The sequence below is a fragment of the Ischnura elegans genome (assembly GCF_921293095.1).
Source record: "Ischnura elegans chromosome 13 unlocalized genomic scaffold, ioIscEleg1.1 SUPER_13_unloc_4, whole genome shotgun sequence".
Taxonomy (NCBI): Eukaryota; Metazoa; Arthropoda; class Insecta; order Odonata; family Coenagrionidae; genus Ischnura; species Ischnura elegans.
Genome location: NW_025791660.1, coordinates 5,176,400 through 5,182,887, shown reverse-complemented (window position 1 = coordinate 5,182,887; position 6,488 = coordinate 5,176,400). Strand labels below are relative to the sequence as shown.

Below are 6,488 nucleotides of genomic sequence, written 5' to 3'. Positions count from 1 at the left end.
AGAAGCAGCGAACTCCTCTGTTAATGACCTCAGCGACCAGAAGAAAGCCTTTCTGCCATACATTAAGGGGACGACTGACAGAATAGGAAATATCCTACGCAAATTCCAGATAAGGACAATATTCTCGCCTCACGTACAGATAAAGCATCTATTGAAAACCGTCAAGGATAGAACTCCACTACAAGTCGAAGGGGTATACCGAATTCCTTGCCAGACCTGTGGGAAGAACTATATCGGCGAAACAGGCAGATCGGTTAAAACACGTCTAGAGGAGCACGAGAGAGCAATTCGACTGGGGCAGTCAACGAAGTCCGCAGTAGCCGAACACGCAGCGCTGGGCCACACAATCGACCTTAAGGAAGCAAAAATTGTTGCGAGAGTGAAAGGCTTTAAACAGAGACTCGTAACAGAAGCAATAGAAATATCTAAAGAGGAGAAAAACAACTTTAACAGAGACACTGGCCTTAAAATCAGCCGTACTTGGCAACCCGTAATCGGCAAAAATAATCGACAACCTACTCCTCCAACCTCTCACTCCCCTCCCCCCACCACCTGACACGTATACCTATATATACCAATTTTAAATCCCACCTCTTCAGATTCCCTTGAGAAAGCGACCAGCATCGGTCGGGAAACGTTGGGGCCACCCAAAATCTGACGCGGCGACATAGCCCAAAAGTTTTAATTCAACATGACGAGCACCCGCGAAAGTTTTAACGAAGAATTACGACGCCTCTATGGGGAGGAATTGCGACATCGATCGAAGAAATTCGACAAACTCCGAGCCAAGAAGTCATCGCTTCTGTGCCAACTATTCTTTCTACTACGTTGCCGAGACCAGCAGATTCTGCCAAATTTCCTGAGACACCCTTTCCAAGTTTCGGTTGAAACTGTTTGGAACTCTTCAGTTAAACGTTTTCTGTCGATACCCTTCGCCAATTGACAAATACTCTATTCGTAATATTTTTTGTGATTTGTAGTGATCTCGTAAGGAAGTTCAAGAGTTTGGATAACTATAAATCTTGTGATTCATTAATTCGTGACAACCACACAACAATGATTATTCAACAAGAGTTTTAAAGTTTTGATTTTTCGCGTAGAGAACTGCCGGAGTTAAAAGGGAAAAACGTTGACCCGAGAAAAAGGAATTCGAACGAATTTCAAGAGATTTGTTTCAATTAATCGGAGATGAGGAGGCAAAACTTGAGCTTGTTTATTTGTGAATATGAAATTTGCTTATTTCGATGAGAGAAGATTGCGGGCTTGTAAGCGATTAAACTTTTTTTAGGGAAGAATTAAACTTGGTTGAATAAAATAATCGATATCCGTGATGTTGTCTTTCGCAACCTTCAAAGCACTGCAGATTTGTTTTATCCTGGTACTATAACGGTAATATAGGGTTCTCTGGGCGTTTGTTATAAAGTTTTTAAACCTCTGACTTCGTTAAAAATAAGTGGGGGCAAGGAATGGTGCAGAAGTCTATCTTATAAAAGACGCTACATTGACTCCCACAATGCATAGTATTGATTCATGGTGCAGATGTGATCGTGTCGGCTCTTCTACCAATTGGGTAACTGTCGGAAGATGCCTAGGAATCGTGAGTTAAATGTGTAAGAAAATTGCGCGAGCATCCTGCCAGAAAAATATTTCGTCGTTACGCGAATGAAGATATTTTCCGGTGACTGGTCCAGACTTGGGGTCCTCATATTTTCAATCCATGTATTGATTAATCTCCGGAAGAGCACCCAAACTCAGAGAGCGAATGCGAATAGGAGAGGGAGGGGAGGGATTGAGGAGAATCTGATATTGAAATTTATTATTTTAAAGAATATGAGACATATTAAAAATGCTCAAAGGAAAATGTAGGAGTTAACTTTCACCCCATCACTACTCAAAATCTTATTTATATATTACGTTTTTGTCCAAATAGCAGTATCTCAAGAAGCCTGAATATCACATATCTTCAACGTAAGTCAGTATACACCCAACAACCGCCGTTTTTGGTTATTTAGAAGTTTAATTTGTCATTAAATAATACATTTTAAGGAATTCCATTTCATTATCATGTTTAATAAATACGAAAGGTTGTTTATGCTGTCTGCGTTAATATTAGTTTTTGAATTGTAATTCCTCAATTATTTCTATCCCTACAAACACAAAGATTAAATCTGTATTAAACTCGTATTTTGAAATCCACGAAATCTCAATAATATCTAGATTTTATCTGTTGCTAAGGTGTTGCTATGTCTTCTTTTTATCATATTATATCTAGATTGAATACATGAAATATCTCGCCCCACGCTACAGATTTTTCAGGGATTAAATACAGATTTCAGTATCTAGATTTTCCAGGGACACATTATAGTAGATTTTCATTTGAACTTTTATCAAGGAACCTTTGCGTTACAATTAATGAAATATACTGAGGATGCTTCCCTCAAGGGAAAACCCTCTGACCACCACAATAATATCTCTACTTATTCACCCCTTAACTCCAACAAGAATTATATAATCAAGCACCCAATAAGCAAAATCTTTAAAAATTAACTAACCACAATGCAATAATAAACTGACTTGAAGGAAAAAGATTGTTTATTTGGATTGAGAAAACATGACTCATAATAAATGATATTTTATTATAAAGGTACAAATATCTATTTATATCACATACAAATTCCAAGTTTTTCAAATTACAGTTAATGTAACTGAGTTCTGTTAAGATCTTATGCAAACTCCAAACATGAAGTAAAGTGAATCTAATAGAATTCTGTTAACAGTATATACAAATTCCAAGCTTTTAAAACAGCAATGAATCTAATCAAGTTCTATTAACATCGTATACAAATTCCAATCATTTCAAATTACAATGAATCTACTTAAGTTCTATTAAAGTACAGTGATTGTAATAGAGTTCTATGAACAGTGTACACAAATTCTAAGCATTTATAATAACTGAATCTAATCAAGTTCTATTAAAGTGAAGTGAATCTAATAGAATTCTATGAACAGTATATACAAATTGTAAGCATTTAAAATAACTGAACCTAAAATAAGTGTATGCCGCATGTCGTAATGGAGATAGCCCTGACGTTTCACGACCGACTGCTGATCACTTTTTTCAAGGGAATAATGTTAGGATTGGGTTTTTGCTGCCTTTTTATATTTCAGGTGGGAGGGGTATCTCCATGCCAGTTCTCATCACCACCCTGCTCAATTAAACGCTGTGATGACCTCTCTAATTGAATGCTCGATCCGTCTGAGAGACCCACAGAATCTATCTTCAGAAATTATTAAGCTGAAATCCATACTACGTCTTAATGGTTACGACAACAGAGCTATATCCCGAAATTTTAGAGAGATTATCAACAAGGACAACAGGAACAATTCCCAAGACGCAGAAGACATCATTGACCAAAAGAAAGCCTTCCTCCCCTACGTGAAAGGAACGACTCATAAGATCGGGAACATCATCCAGAAATTCGACATAAGAGCCATTTTTAAACCACACGCCCAAGTACGACACCTCGGAAATGCCAAGGATAGGACGCCACTGCAAATTGAAGGAGTATACGAAATCCCCTGCCGATCGTGTGACAAGAAATACATCAGGGAAACCGGACGAACAGTCAAAACTCGGATAGAAAAACACAAGCGGGCCATTTGACTGGGTTACACTTCAAAGTCAGCCGTAGCGGAGCACGAAGCCAGTGGACATGCGATCGACTTTGAAAAATCAAAAGTCATCGCGAGGGTGAAACATTTTAAAGCCTGACTCATCCGCGAGGCCATAGAAATAAAGAAAAACAAGAACAACTACAATAGAGATACCGGATTAAGAATCAGCAATACTTGGAACCCAGTCATCCGAAACATTTCGTTATCTTCCCCCTCCAGTCTTAAAGCCCGTATGACACTTGCCAATTTATAAGCCAATATATCGGCGCGCAATATTGGTTAAAATATTGGGCTTTAGGCATCGTATGACACGTACCAATATTTACACCAATATTGGCCGTTATAGTGTTCTAATACCCCACTAGAGAACGCCACATAACACAAAATGACAAAAGAGCATCTCAAGACGCAGATTGATTGCCAATGAGCTACAGAATGGGAGCTGGCATAATAATTGTAAATTTAATAACTATTTCGAGGGGCTGCAAAGATATTTTCGAATTGCTCGAAATTTCATTCGGGTGAGTTCCTTGAATGATGAGAGATAGAAAATATTGTGATCTCATAGGTGAGCCTAGATAACGTAGCGGCTCGTTTTGGCTGGAATATGTTCATCGAATAAACAGAGATTGTGTCATCAATTGGGACTTTAACCCGAAACTTTAGCGCTCAAATCATGAAAAATAGTTTAATAATTGTAATTTAAACAAAATATAGACGCATTCGAGGAGAATCACGACGTTTTTATTCATTAAATATCCGAAATGTTATTTCCGAATTACCCCCTTTAGACAGTTGATGTTTGTGAATTTATGTTCTCTCAAAGTACATATTAATTATTTGAGCTGTTCCATGGATTGCTATGCTTCTAAAGATTTTATATATGATATTAAAATTCCGAGGTGAAATGTTTTGCAAAGAGCTTCTAGATTTGGCCACTAGAAGTCGACAAGACTGAGTTCTGATTGGAGATTGGCCTCGAGAAAATAGAACCCGTTCTAAAATCTAGATTGGCCAAGAAATTGTGCCCAATATTGTGAAACGGAGATTGGGCTGGAAATTGGTGTGTGTCAGTGGGTCCACAATCCAATATCCAATGGATTGGCCAATAAATTGGGAAGTGTCATACGGGCTTAACTCCCCACACGCTCTGTCCACCCCTCCCACCTAAAATATAAAAAGGCAGCAAAACCCCAATCCTAAAATTATTCCCTTGAAAAAGTGACCAGCAGTCGGTCGCGAAACGTCAGGGCTATCTCCATTACGACACGCGGCATAAACCCGTATGTGACTTATTTTAATCATCATGAGCCGCGAAAGCTTCAATCAAGTAACTAACCTAATCAAGTTCTATTAAAGTACTGTGAATCTAATAGGACTCTATCAACAGTATACACAAATTCCAAGCATTTAAAACAGCAATGAATCTAATCAAGTTCTATTAAAGTACAATGAATCTAATAGAACTCTATTAACAGTATACACAAATTCCAAGAATTTAAAACAGCAATGAATCTAATCAAGTTCTATTAAAGTGCAGTGAATCTAATAGAACTATGAACAGTATACACCAATGCCCAGCGTTTAAAACGGCAATGAATCTAATCAAGTTCCATTAACATCGCATACAAATTCCAAACATTTTAAATTACAATGATTCTAATCGAGGTTGAGCATCCTTCGCTTGCTTCCTCCTGTCCCTTGCACCAGCCTGCCGCAGCCACTCTGCCACTGCCTTTCCAACCTCTTTTCTAGAGTGGTTGGCCAAACTTGGTCTCCCCTGTATCACTTCTGAAATGAAAAAAGAATTCAGTGCCATAAAATTCCCACACACAACATCTTGTTCTCACTAGGCTGACAAGTCAAAACCCAATGGCAACAAGATAAACAAGAGTGCAACCATAAAGAAACAAGGATTCTACCATTGTGAACTTTTGAAAACTAAATATATACTTGCATTTGAAAACCACCTTCACAAGTCCAAACAGTATACAACAATTTAAGATCATGAGATATAATTCATACAATATTTCCATGAGATGTGTCACTTTTTAATAGAAAGTGAAGGTAAATGAAGTTATCTTATGGTTAAAAATGACATTACATAGTACTCTAATAACTTTAATGTTATTAATTAAAGGTGAAAGAAAATGCCATGACCCAATCCAAATATTGAATACCACAACTTGACATTTGGATGATTGCTCTACAGAAGTTATTAGTTTACACTGATTTCACATTAACTCCTTTATGAACTGAGAACAGCAGAAAACAATGCAGTATGAGCAAAATAAACCTGCTGAAAACTAATGAGGTGAAAAAATTCATTGGGTTTAAATATAAATGCCAATGCATTACTTACCAAATATCAATTTATCAAGCCTAGAATCTTTGAAGCTAAATTTATTCCGGGCTGGGACTCCCTTATAAGTAAAACATTTCCCCAAAGCATCCGTCATTGCATAGTACAATATCCCATTGACGGCAGCCACCAGTGAAGCCCCACCCTGGATCTTCAATACCCCTTTCTGGAAAGTGAAGGGATCGTTAGACATAGAAGTGAGAGCAATAGCTAAACAAGCTGTCATACAGGAAAATCATCTCCTCAACTTACCACTAACTCCCTGAATGCCACGTCTTTCAGATCATTCTCCATTACTTCATAGTCCTCGACAGTCCTCAACGGGAAATTCAGTTCAACATCTGGAACCCCTTGAAAATGAGAAGGTCTTTCTTTCAGGTTGTTCACTGCTGCAATCAGTGATTGTGTCGTCTCGAGTAGGAGAACATTAGTTGTCTCCACTCTTTTTAGC

The 6,488-nt window shown here is 37.9% G+C and overlaps 1 long non-coding RNA gene across 1 annotated transcript; it reads right to left on the bottom strand.

The window, feature by feature from the left end:
* Positions 1–2,696: 2,696 nt before the first annotated feature.
* Positions 2,697–6,155, bottom strand: LOC124173157. The gene is made up of 3 exons (XR_006868406.1): positions 6,038–6,155; positions 5,015–5,466; positions 2,697–2,814 (listed from the first exon to the last, which is right to left on the bottom strand). It is a non-coding gene; the product is annotated as an uncharacterized LOC124173157 (long non-coding RNA).
* Positions 6,156–6,488: the final 333 nt, after the last annotated feature.